The sequence below is a fragment of the Orbicella franksi genome, chromosome 13 (genome assembly GCF_964199315.1).
Source record: "Orbicella franksi chromosome 13, jaOrbFran1.1, whole genome shotgun sequence".
Classification (NCBI taxonomy): domain Eukaryota; kingdom Metazoa; phylum Cnidaria; class Anthozoa; order Scleractinia; family Merulinidae; genus Orbicella; species Orbicella franksi.
Genome location: NC_138157.1, coordinates 6,990,083 through 7,003,802, shown reverse-complemented (window position 1 = coordinate 7,003,802; position 13,720 = coordinate 6,990,083). Strand labels below are relative to the sequence as shown.

At 39.6% G+C, this 13,720-nt stretch overlaps 1 pseudogene across 1 annotated transcript in view; it reads left to right on the top strand.

Annotated features, from left to right (window-relative positions):
* The first annotated feature begins 3,252 nt into the window (after positions 1-3,252).
* LOC145466748 (uncharacterized) overlaps positions 3,253-13,720 on the top strand; it is a 46,116-nt pseudogene continuing 35,648 nt past the window's right edge. The window contains exons 1-4 of the transcript XR_014041975.1: positions 3,253-3,307; positions 3,401-3,517; positions 6,220-6,417; positions 6,516-7,640. The product of XR_014041975.1 is annotated as an uncharacterized LOC145466748 (transcript). The remainder of the gene's footprint in view (positions 3,308-3,400; positions 3,518-6,219; positions 6,418-6,515; positions 7,641-13,720) is intronic.

The following is a 13,720-nucleotide window of genomic DNA, read 5'->3' as shown; positions in this document are numbered from 1 at the left end:
CAACATCATATTTCACTCTTCAACTTTGTACTTTGTATCACAATCATTGAAACTTTAAACATCAACTTTCAAAGTGACAGTTCAACGTTTAACTTTATCCGTCAACATTCGTGTTAACATGTCAACAATGATCTTGACACATGGGCTGTCAGCGAAAGATGAAGTTTGAATCTCCAAGTCGAATGTTGAGTCACCAAAGGCGCACCAATCCCGCCAAAATTCAACTTGAGAATTCGACTTTCAAGTTGATAATTCAACATGAAATGTTACGTGTCAATATCCGTATTTAGCAATGAACATTGCTATTGCTGATGACGTAAATATGTTCACCATGACGTGAAGTTCAATTTTTCAAAGTTGGTTTCAACCTCGTTCCCAGGGTCCTCTCTCTTCCTCCCTCGAGAATGTACCCTGGTTGCGGGTGGTCACGTGTCTACGTATGCCAACCAAAGCCGCACAGAGGGTGGGTCCTCGACTTAAAGTTAGTCAACACTGTCTAGGGAGGTGAATGTTGCGCTGCTATACAGACGTTATTTATTTTGAAAGTGAAGCAAGTTGTTAGTCAGAGATCCTGCCTGACCAATGCTTCGTCGCTGTGATCTGAACTTCTATGAGTATGAGATGCTAATTGAGAGGGAACTTTGCTTATTTTTCAATGCTTTTTTAAAACCGTCAACAACCTGCTTCGGATTAGTTTAATCAGTTTTTCATAGCAAAATAATTAAGTAACCGTCAAATTATCGACGGAATGCATTTAGCTAAATGAGAAGCTAGTTTCTTGGCCGAAAATTGGACTTACCGCTAAAACAGTTTTAAAACGAAAGCCGTTGGATTTTGCAAACGCGCGACCGATGTCGCTGTTGTCAAGTTCTTCATAAAATTTCTCACAGCAAGAGAACCGAATGACCGTCAAACTGTCGATTGGATGAATTCAATCAAATTCAAAGCTAGTATCTTGGCCCAACACTGGACTTATCAAACTCTACAAGAAGGCATCAATGTCTCCGTTTTGATTTTGTCGATCGAAAAATATCAGCTGCTTGATCAAGTTATTAGTATTCAGCACTCAGTCGTTGTTGATGTCAAGTTCTTCGTAATTTGTTTTCGCCGCAAGAGAATGGAATGACCGTCAAACTGTCGATGGGAGTAATTCAATGAAATTCAAAACTACCTTTGTGGGCGAACAAACAACGTATTTAACTCTAAACGAATGAGTAAATACCTACGTTGTGATTTTGCCGAGTGAAAAATTAAATTAAATTCACCGCGCGGTTCATTTATTGTTGTGGTCGTCATTTTCAAGTTCTTTGTCAATTATTTTCACCACCACAAATTCCAAAGACCGTCCAACTATCGATGGGAAAATTCAGCCAAATGCAGGGCTAACCTTTAAGCCGAACTTTGATGAATTGAACTCCAATATCGAATGTGTCAATGCCTGCGCTGTGAGTTCGGCCGAGGTTACAAATTCCACTCCCTACTGGGCTCAGTAGGTAAGCTCAGTGGAGACAAACTTTAACTGTCCTGCCCCTCCCTCCAATCATTTTTCTGGAATCTGCAAAAAAAAAAAAATTCTAGCAGACACGTGACCAGCCGCAACCAGGGTACATTCTCGAGGGAGGAAGAGAGAGGACCCTGGGAACGAGGTTGAAACCAACTTTGAAAAATTGAACATTACGTTATGGTGAACATATTTACGTCATCAGCAATAGCAAGGTTCATTGCTAAACACGGATATTGACACGTAACATTTCATGTTGAATCATCAACTTGAAAGTCGAATTCTCAAGTTGAATTTTGGCGGGATTGGTGCGCTCTTGGTGACTCAACATTCGACTTGGAGATTCAAACTTCATCTTTCGCTGACAGACCATGTGCCAAGATCATTGTTGACATGTTGACATGAATGTTGATGGATAAAGTTGAACGTTGAACTGTCACTTTGAAAATTGATGTTTGAAGCTTCAATGATTGTGATACGAAGTACAAAGTTGAAGAGTGAAATATGATGTTGATGTTTGCCAAGTTAATTGTTAGACTGTCAAGTTGAATGTTGTGATCAGCTTTGATTTTTGGCGGGGATGGAACTCCATAGGTTTCAAGGATCGCTACAAAGGACCAAAACTTTAATCTTGAAGTCAGGTAAGAGATTTATGGGAATTTATCGGAGCACTTTACGAAGGCGAGTGTGTTAGTTACTCACTGGAATATTTTCAAAATTTTCTGAACTTTAAGCGGTCGTTAGTTTTGAAAACCTAGTGGGTAGACAAATTTTATTATTGTTTTAAATTAAGGGACATTTATACTTTCTATTCATGTAGTTCAGTTTCAAACAGGTGCCACATTTTTAAAACGTGCCCTCAAAGTAGAGCTATTTTCGCGTTTGGTTCAAAACTCGATTTAACGGGTAGAAAATCTTCTTTTAACCGTTGAAGGAACAACATTGAATCATAATTGCAACATGGCTAAACAAACTGCTATGATATATCTATGGTTGAAAAAAAGAATTGAAATTTTGAGCGAATATTATTTTTTTTAGAGCGCCGGCAATATGTGCTATTTTTCCAGTTTCGGCGGGCATGAAAATTTCAATCAATCCTAGAAAACTTCAATTGGAATTTTTAATGGAATAAAACTCATTTTAGTGATTGACTAGGTAAGGGCTTTGAAATCCTAGCTTATGAGAAAACTCGAATTTTCGAAGTAAAATCAGTGGTCGGTTCTTACAGAGACAGCCTCTTAAGTTTCGATGTTATTAATTTTCTCAAAAAATCGACCGGTATTCCAGAATCCAGGATTATTCGGTAGAGAAGGCATGCTGCAGTCTTTCCCGTGAGACTAGAAAAAAAACTAGGGCCACTAGGCAATCTCACATCCATTCTGGTTTACCCTAACGATTTTAATTGTTGCCGAACGCAGACGCTTTTCCTGTAAAATGCTCACGATATTTAGAATTTATTAGTTCAGCTCTCAGGTAAACAATTTCAGATAATGACATTTTTTGAGAAGTTTTCAGCCATTTTTTTTGTGCGTGCGACCCTTTTGATAGCGAAAGTTGTGTTTCAATGAGTGAAATTTTAACCGTTCCGGTGCCAAAGTTTTGTATCCGAGAAATCGAATGCTATGTCCTTCAGAAATCTTTGAACAAAAATAAAAAAAATTACTGTGCCTTTTTTTTTAGGACTACGTTTTGATAAAAACACATTGCAATTTGTGTGCTTTTATCTTAACAAGGTTAATGCAAACAATCGTTCAGGGATGTCTCCAAAAGAACCCAGTGACTGGTGGTTCCAGGCTTACTTTCGAGGTAATTACATTACTCTTTGAATGCTTTAACTTTGTTCACTGTGTTTGATACCATTAATTACAATTCTCTGTTTCTTCTTTTCAAAATTTACAGGGCGAGATGGCCGTGATGGAAGGGAAGGTTTGATGGGCCCCCCAGGACCTCCGGGAAAGCCGGGGGCTTCAGGAAAACCGGGTGCCCCTGGTACTCCGGGTATACAAGGGCCTAAAGGTAAGATATTAACTTCAACGAGAACACAAACTTCACTACATTATGTATGGGTTATTACCAAGTGTGAGGTCAAGATGGCTGGATATTGGCCAAGTTCTTTTTTTGCGTGTTTATGGACCGAGACGGAGTCGAGGTCCATAAACTCGCAAAAAAAGAACGAGGCCAATATCCAGCCATCTTGATCGAACAAGCTTGGTCAATAAAGGATTTATTATATGGCTTTTCGGGGAAATGTTTCGTGCGGGACACGGCGGGTAGTCCCGAGCGGGCAAGATAGCTCCATCTTGCCCGCTCGGGTAGCCAATCACAGTGTAGGATTTGCTTCATCTTGCCCGCTCACGGAGCTAGCCATATAATAAGTGCACTTATTACAGAAACTACAGGAAAAGCACAAAAATACAAACAACGCAAACTAAGAGAACATCAACACAAACTCAAGCTAAAACTAAGAAAATAAATCATAAGCAAGAGCTGAGAAACTACACAACTTACAGAAACAACCTGAAAATTAGAGAATATGCGAAAACACAGTCACTGCTAGAAAACATAGTACAGGCTAGTAGCTTACAACTTACAGGATTAACTACGAAGCACACAATATTCCAAAAGGAACAAAACCACCGAAAAAGACACTACTAAAACAGCCTGCAAACAGACAAACTCTACAGAAAGCACAAACACTACAAACACTACCAACACTAGAAAAACTACCAAAGTTAAATAAAAAGAAGAGATCTAGAAACTTTTGAACCTACAGAAATTACAGAAACTTCAGAAACAACAGTAACTTACAGACAATACAGACACTACAGACACCACAGAAACTACAGAAACTGAACTAGAGAAACTGCAGACACTGCAGACACTACAAACACTACAGACACCACAGACACTACAGACACTACAGACACCACAGAAACTACAGAAACTGAACTAGAGAAACTGCAGACACTGCAGACACTACAAACACTACAGACACTACAGACACTACAGACACTACAGACACTACAGACACTACAGAAACTACAGAACCTACAGACACTACAGAACTACAGACACTACACACAATACAGAAACAACAGACACTACAGACACTGCAGACACTACTAACACTACAGACACTACAGACACTACAGACACTACAGACACTACAGACACTACAGACACTACAGACACTACAGACATTACAGACACTACAGACACTACAGACACTACAGACACTACAGACACTACAGACACTACAGACACTACAGACACTACAGACACCACAGACACCACAGAAACTACAGAAACTGAACTAGAGAAACTGCAGACACTGCAGACACTACAAACACTACAGACACTACAGACACTACAGACACTACAGACACTACAGAAACTACAGAACCTACAGACACCACAGACACTACAGAACTACAGACACTACACACAATACAGAAACAACAGACACTACAGACACTGCAGACACTACTAACACTACAGACACTACAGACACTACAGACACTACAGACACTACAGACACTACAGACACTACAGACACTACAGACACTACAGACACTACAGACACTACAAACACTACAGACACTACAGACACTACAGGCACTACAGACACTACAGACACCACAGAAACTACAGAAACTGAACTAGAGAAACTGCAGACACTGCAGACACTACAAACACTACAGACACTACAGACACCACAGACACTACAGACACTACAGACACTACAGACACTACAGAAACTACAGAACCTACAGACACCACAGACACTACAGAACTACAGACACTACACACAATACAGAAACAACAGACACTACAGACACTGCAGACACTACTAACACTACAGACACTACAGACAGTAAAGAAACTACAGACACTACAGACACTGCAGACACTACTAACACTACAGACAATACAGACACTACAGACACTGTAGACATTACAGAAACTAAAGAAACTACAGACACTACTATTATGTATACCGACACTACAGAAACTAAAGACACCAGTGACACTACAGACACTACAGACACTACAGACACTACAGACACTACAGACTCTACGGACACTACAGAAACTACAGAAACTGCAGACACTAGAGACACTGCAGACACTAGAGGCACTAGAGACACTACAAACACTACCGAAACTACAGAATCTACAGCCACTACAGACAATAAAGACACTACAGACACTACCAGACACCACAGAAACTACAGACATTAAAGAAACTACATATTAAAACTACAGACACTACTATACATACACTACAGAAACTAGACACTACAGACACTACAGGCACTACAGAAACTATAGAAACTGCAGCACTACAGATACTACATGCAGTACACACACTACAGACACTACGGACACTACAGAAACTACAGACACTAGAGACACTACCGAAACTGCAGAAACTACGGAAACTACTGACAGTACAGAAACTACGGACACTACAGAAACTACAGAAACTGCAGAAAATACAGACAGTACAGAAACTACAGAAACTGCAGAAACTACAGAAACTACAAACACACAGAAACTAGAGAAACTACAGAAAAAGTAGCACCAGTCTGCTGGGCCACCGTGCTCTACTCCGTTATGCGTACTGTACCTTTGCTTGTAGATTTGGACACATTTAAAGTTTCCCTATCAGGTCACTTTACCCGCCAAACTAAATCAGATTTTCCTTGGTATCCCAGGTGATACAGGAAAACCTGGTACCAACAAGCCGGCTCCAGGTCCCCCCGGACCTAAAGGTCCGACTGGAATTCCTGGGTTGGACGGACCTCGTGGACCAAAAGGCGAAAAAGGACAAGACGGAACTGGGAGTTCCGGGGTCAAATACGTTCGCTGGGGAAGAACCACATGCCCTAGTGGTGCTCAGATCGTTTATAAAGGTAAGGTAAATAATCCGTTGAAATGTCCTAAAATAAGTTCGTGTCTGCCACGTAAATGTAAAGAATATGTCGCTGAAAGAGTTTGTGTCTATACTCAGGTATTGTGGGAGGCAGCGACCATGGCCACACTGGTGGAGGTGGAGAGTACGTCTGCCTGCCAAACAATCCAAAGAACGACAAGTACAAGGACAGTTATCATTAGAATTCATATATGTATGGGACTGAATATGAAATCGAATTTAATCCTTTTAAGAACAAACTCCATGATCACGACGCCCCATGTGTCGTGTGTTACGTCAAATCTCGTGCAACGCAGCTGATGATACCCGCAAGGAATGACTGTCCCTCTGGTTGGACCAAGGAGTACCATGGGTATCTGATGGCAACGAACTCTGGCCACAAGCATTCAGCCAGTTTCCTTTGCATTGATGCAGAGGTAGAGTTTGTTCACGGCAGTCACGCTAACAGGGATGGCGCCCTACTGTACCTAGTGGAAGGACAGTGTGGTTCATTACCATGCCTCCCGTACGTTGCTGGCCGAGAACTGACATGCGCAGTGTGCACCAAATGAGTCAAAGCGGGCCAAGGAAACAATCTTTACAAAAAAGCTTCAGACATTACTTTCGTCAAAAAACTATACTTAGCTTAGATACGAAGGAAGCATTCAGTGATGAGGTGGGCTATTTTAGCAGAATGAAAAACAGTTTTCGTGAAATGAATAAAAGTCTTGAAGCATACATGCATGGCGAATTTCGTTTATTAAGGTAACCTGAATCTAAGACTTTGTGACGAATTATAACACTCCAGACGACCAGCAAATTTCTCAGTTGGTGTCATGTCGGCTTTATTTAACTCTTTACTATCTAAGAGGGCCATTTGGCACACAACGTCATAACTTTGTCAATATTTTAGAGGTTTCTATGAATTTTTGCCATGAAAATTGTCTTGTAAAGATCTGCTCATTGAAGGCATAAAATTGTGACCCCCTCCTATCTACGACATGGTTGACGACCCCCATAATTTTACAATTTCTTTTTTGAGATGCACATGGAATGCAAGACTTGTTTCACCTCAAGCTATGTACTAAAACCTGCTAAATAAGCTTAAGATCGGGGGCATACCTATGATATTTGAGAATTGATGCGTGTTGGAAGCTTTTCATTTTCACATTTCAAAACAATTTCTCTCAAAATGACTACCTCCTTCATAGTTGCTGATGTCAGGTCTTAAATAAGCTGATCAGTGACTTTGAAATGGTGTATTATACACAGGACCGCAGAGAGCCTTTATTTGCTGATTTAGGAAAAACTAGCTGTCGTTTGCCTTAGGAGGTAAAGGGTTAAGGTCACCTGAGCACATGAGCATCCGTTATTACTTCCCAGATTAGTTTAAACACTCTGCCATAAATATTTCATGCAATGAAGGAAGGTAGAGCGGGATAATTTGTTTCATAAAAGAAAATCTGTAAAACAGTATTTCCTGTTTATATCACCTGCACTGTATAGTTCGATTGTGATCTATATGCGAAAACTGACCGGATAGGAACATTTCTTTGATCAGTCTTTTTCTATTACGTTAGTAGAAAGCAAAGTGTGATGTTAACTTTCAAAGATAACTCATTTTTACGCGCGCATAGGATCCGAGTAATTGAGATCGATGACTGCTCACAGGCAAAACTGTATCCTCTCGGTACGAGATGAAATCTCAGTGCAATTAAGGTACGATATAAGCAGCGATGTCTCTCGTGCCCTGTCATGCAATCATCGTTTTGGTATGCATTGAATTTAATTTGGAGGCCTTGGCATGGAGCTGATAAACGAAAGACATTAGGCCCTTGATTGAATCGGTAATGACTTTTTTATTATAAAAAATCCGATTTCTTGACTTGATCGATGCAACAAAAAAACTAGTTATAAATTGTCCTTGGGTCTCAGCAAACAATTTTGCAGCGACTAACTGCACTGTAGCATTGATCAGCTGTTACCATTGAGTGCGCGTTTCATGACTGGCGTAGCTAGGCAATATGAATTACGTCTAATCAGTGTACATGAAGTGTGCGAACAAAAAAATTAATTAAGAGAAACGCTCTTTTTTACATTTAATTTGTTGAAAACGTTGTTTCGTCCGTACTTTTTAGAGAGAAGCTGGCTTCAACTTCAGTGTAACAGCACATGATGGTCATTTTGTCTATTCTTTCTCGAGGACGTGAAAGAATGAACCACTATAAATAGGATTTACATTCTTTTTTACATTTTTTAGAACTTTTAACTCACGAGCCGATTAGGAGGTGATGTGCAACGGATTGATTGATGTTTAAGAAGTAGAAAACATGTACCGTGTTTCTATCGAGTTTTGGTATAAATCTACTAGCGTTCTATCACGAATGCCGTTCTCCGATTGGCTACGTTACTCACTATCTATTCTGTGGTACAAGAAGCAGAAAGAAGAGAGAAAAACCCGGTTTTTTTCAGAAAATGACTCAGAAAAAATACTCGAGCAGGCTCAGTCGGCAGTCGAGCGAGACTTCACCAAACACAAAATTGGCATGGTCTTGAATCAATTTCAAGGCTAGAAACCATTGCTTTGTCTCGAATTTAACACATTTAAAAAGTTCAACCTTCCTCAGACTCAAATAATTGTTGACACAGATTGATGTCAAGAATGAAACATCACAACACAACATCTTAAAATCATCTTAAACACATAACCTTGCTTTCCGACGCGAATGTTCCAGTTCGTTTCAAGGTACAGCAGTGAGTAAAGTATGGTTCGCTACAGCTCGCGGCCAACTGTAGCAGCTAGTTAGTATCTCCGGCTCACTATCAAATTGATTTGAGAATCGTCAACCACATACACGTAGGGGCCAAACCACCCCCCCCCCCCCAAATGTTTCGTCAGTTCTTGGGTATTTCACATTATTTCGCATTACTTAAAAAGTATTGACTCTTTCTACACCAAACTTGGCAGATGAGCAGGAGACCTATTGCCAATTATATTTACGTGACAAATGTCAGTAAATGTAAAGTTGTGACGTCACAGTGATGACGTCATGTTTTTGCCACTTTTGAAGTTTTTAATATGCATATTTTTTACAATGCGTTCGAAAGAGCACATCAAAGGGAGTTGAAATCTGAAAAAATTTTGTCCATATCACAAAAATTAAATGAAATATGACATTTTTAAACATGAAAAATAACTCTGCAAAATATGGGGTCCCCCTCTTAAGAAAAATCCCCAAATTGGAGCCGTAATTTTCTTCCAGCAAATGCAGCTATGTTGCACATGTGATGTGCCAGATGACTAAAGCAAAAATAAAGAAGAAAATCGGAATAAAAAATTATCCCTCTAGTGTTATTGCGTTAAAATTAGTTTTGTTACGTCATAGGCTGTGACGTCAACCGTTTTTTACTGTTAATACCATCTTAACAAAGGCGAAAATCAAATTTCTAAAAACATACGATTTTTGACAACATCAAGCTTTCTATTTTTGTAGATTATTAGCCTTCCTAGAAAAAAACTGAAAAAAATAAACCAGAGAGACTGACTTAAGAAGGACAGTATGGTTGAGGAAATTCCGGGGGGAACAGCAAAAAAAAACATTTAATTTACCATATCTCGAAAAATAATCATTATAGCAAAAAACGGTTTCCGGCATTTTACTCCTCAAGTCAAATCCTCTCCAATGACATAATCTTTACATGAGATTTTACAAAAAAATGATAGCATGTTTTAGTGAGGTCATCAATTATGACGTCATAATCTGACATTTTGTCACAACTTCCAAATTAAAATAAACTGGAGAACAAAGAAAGCTCATCTGCCAAACTTGGTTCAGAAATATATAAACCAAGCAAATATAGCCTTTATGAGACATTAGGGGGGTGGTTTGGCCCCCTAGTGATAAGACACAAATTACCACCGTCACTAACGCTCCTTTCATTCAAAATTCGAATCGAATGGCCCCCAACGTGCCAATGTGTGTTGACCGCTACCGCAAATTTTCCGAGGGTATTTTTCAACTCCCGCAATATTAAAGACAACATTCAGGTTTTTTCAGCTCACAAGGGTGCTCTACAAAAACTGACCTGACATTTCCGGCATTTTCTCTAAGATTTGAAGATTTCACAGCTCAAGTCTGCTTTGGCTGTAAATTTTCAGTGACACTAAACTTTCAGTGACACACTCGGCTATCGCCACGTGTGCCACTTTTGTTCTTACCACATTTTGACGTCATCTGTGATCTATTACTGAACAGACGCACGGCAACATGGAATCTATTAGCAACAACAACAACAACAATAGCTTTATTGACATGTTCACGAGAGATTTGTTCATATCTGCTTATCTCGATCATCAGCTTGATAGATTACAATAATACTAGATGCTATGGAAATGATGCGCGTGGAGCGAACAACTCAGAAAAAAAATTCTGAGTTCTCAGATGGGTTCGAACAAGGGATCTTCAGTACGCCAGTTAACGTTTGGATGCTCTAACGACTGAGTTACTAATTAAGAACCGCTGGAAAATACATGCATTTGGAAAACACAAAACCTCGTTCGCTTGTTCTATACCACGGAGAGCTTTTTGGACAACCTCGTTCCCAGGGTCTCTCATCGCTCCAGGGGGCGGTAAGACGAGAGACCCTGGGAACGAGGTTGCGTTTTGGATTTCCGAGGGAAGAGGTTTCTTTTAACTTTCAATCAGCAAGCATCGATCAATCAGGTATGTGTTTGCATTCATTTACAGACGGAAGGCGATAAAACGAGGGTTGTACATCAAGCTCCAGAGGCCTTAAAGTTGATGAATTGCTTCTCAGAGTCTACCAGATGTAAGATACTGACCTGCCAAATCGCCAGGCTTTTTTGCAAGCCAACGTAAAATATGCACTTGCGAAATATACTCATAAAGAAACCGCTGTAATGGTTTCTGATCGAATAAATGATGTCGATCGTGATTTCCATGGTAATCACAACACAAAACAATTGAAATTTTTATTTCCCCACTAGTTTCATCGAAGAAGAGTCAAAAATTGCAAATGAGGGTAGAGAGCTTAAGTCGATCGCCAAATATTTAGTCAAGATACCGATAGTATCGCTTGCAATTTCGAACCCTGGGAGTGAAAATTATTAGCAAAAACTTCTGGAGAGATGGAAAAGAGTAAAATCTCTTTCACTGGAAGTCGTAGGGGGTCAAACAAGCTAGGAATTCCAGAGGGCTGAAGTAAATAAAAAAAAAAACGAAAATCCGGACGGGAGGGGGGTTTAACGATTTACGCCATGGCCCGTTTGGATTCGCTTGCTATCTATCATTTCATATCCAACGTGCGCTCTTGGGATAATTGTTAAATATAATGACCAAAACATCTCAAAAACAACAACAACAAGGCATGTTGCTTATATAGGGGTGTGCCATCCTTTCCAACATATCCCGGCGGTGATTTATACATTGTATAATCTAATGGCAGAGTGTTAAGGTAATTCTTAAAATTGTGCCTCATGTCAGATGCACATGAAGTGTCCACGGTTAAACCCCTGAACATCAAGAGTTGGGCGACTTAACCTGGAGAGATACGCGTGCCACTTTCGCTTTTTGTATGATTCGTCATCAACTGCTCCGGTCAATATGCAATAGTAAACAGTTTGTGAAAACATTCAGTTTCCTCCCTGACAGAAATGAAAAGTTTTCACAAAAGCATAAATAAACTTTCCCCGATGAAGAGTTTACTTTTCATTAGCGCGGTAAATGATTTATGGCCATGGATAGCAGTTATGGCAATTACAACCAATCTCATCAGTCATTGATTGATATTTCGACTGCAAGCCAAGTTTATAGGTTCTCTTTGGTTACTGGTTTCTCTTTCTTCCTTTTTTCTCCCATAACTTTTGAGGTTTCCCATTCATAGCAAAATGACACAGTCCCTTAAAATCAAATATTGGAATAAATACCAAATAGTTTATAAGTGTGGAAAGGTTCCTGGGTTTTAGAATTTACAACTGATGTTTCGACGTCACTATATAGGTTAAGAAGTTCTCAAGTATTGTCGCGTTTGTTATAACGAAATAGAAAGACGAGCTGATATAATATTTACGTTGGAAGGACCGTTTCAATAGATCACGTTCTTGACAAACAAGTACTCATAATTCTGTTCAAATACTTGTTTTCAGCCACTTTTTTAACAGAAGCTCGCGTCAGTTTTTTTTTTATAACACGCACTGACTATTAATGATACTCCAAAGTAAGCTAAGACGAAGCGTATCTCCACGAGTGGTTCATTTTCCTGAAGCAGCGAGGTAACAATGCACGACGCAAAAACTGCGAGTAAATGTTTTATTAAGCTGATTCCTTATTATTGCATTGCGCATCCCTACTGCGCACGACTTTCGCGTCAATTGCGCGCATACATGAGTTCGTACACGCGCCCAACGTAAGTAATTTCCCTCAAGCTAAGCTCGACAGCGAAATTAATGCTAGTTTTCTCTTAAATGTGCATAATTGCATAATTCTCGCGTACAAATTATTCGCTTTAAGTTAAAAAGTCAATAAAGAAATTGTTTGGAAGAAAAAAAAAGATATAGCTAAAAGAGTGCACAAACCGTTACCCGAGAATACGTATTATCACCTCGAAAACAACGATTCGGGGAACGCTTTGAGTCGGATAAATGTCGTTTAGAATTGTGCGATTTTTCAATAAAATATATTTTGCACTGTTCCAGGTGCCCGAGAATTTCTACCTATCAAGATGTTTTGCTTTAATATCCGTTGCTTCCAGCTACCACAAAAACAACGCGCGTGGCTAGGCATAAATGGGGTAAGTTTGGCCCATCCTATCTCTTAAGAGAGCATGGTGACCTATCCTTTTTATTGTATTTTTCAAAACAGTGCTTCGTAGAGAAAATTTAGGGGAAGTTAAAAATAAAACTTTTAGTTCTGAGGAATCACTATAAGTCCTCTTAAGAAAATGATCTGCGCGTTTTCTAAATACGAATGTAAATGCACACTACCTAATATCAGAGACAGCAGCGAGTGCCTCAGTTTTCAACACACTCTGGCTTTAATGACAATCTATATTAACGTAACGTGAAGCGAAATGTCCACTAAGGATTCATTTTCCTGACTGCACCGGGGCAACAATTCACAACGCAAAAAATGCGAGTAAATGCTTTATTAACTCGTGAGAAATTTGTCATTTGTGCGAGCATCTGCACACAAAGAATGCGAGTAAATGTTTAATTTACTGATACTGGCCATTTCTCGCGTCCAAAAAGTCAACATCTTGTGTCCACACGGCCATCAATCAGAATA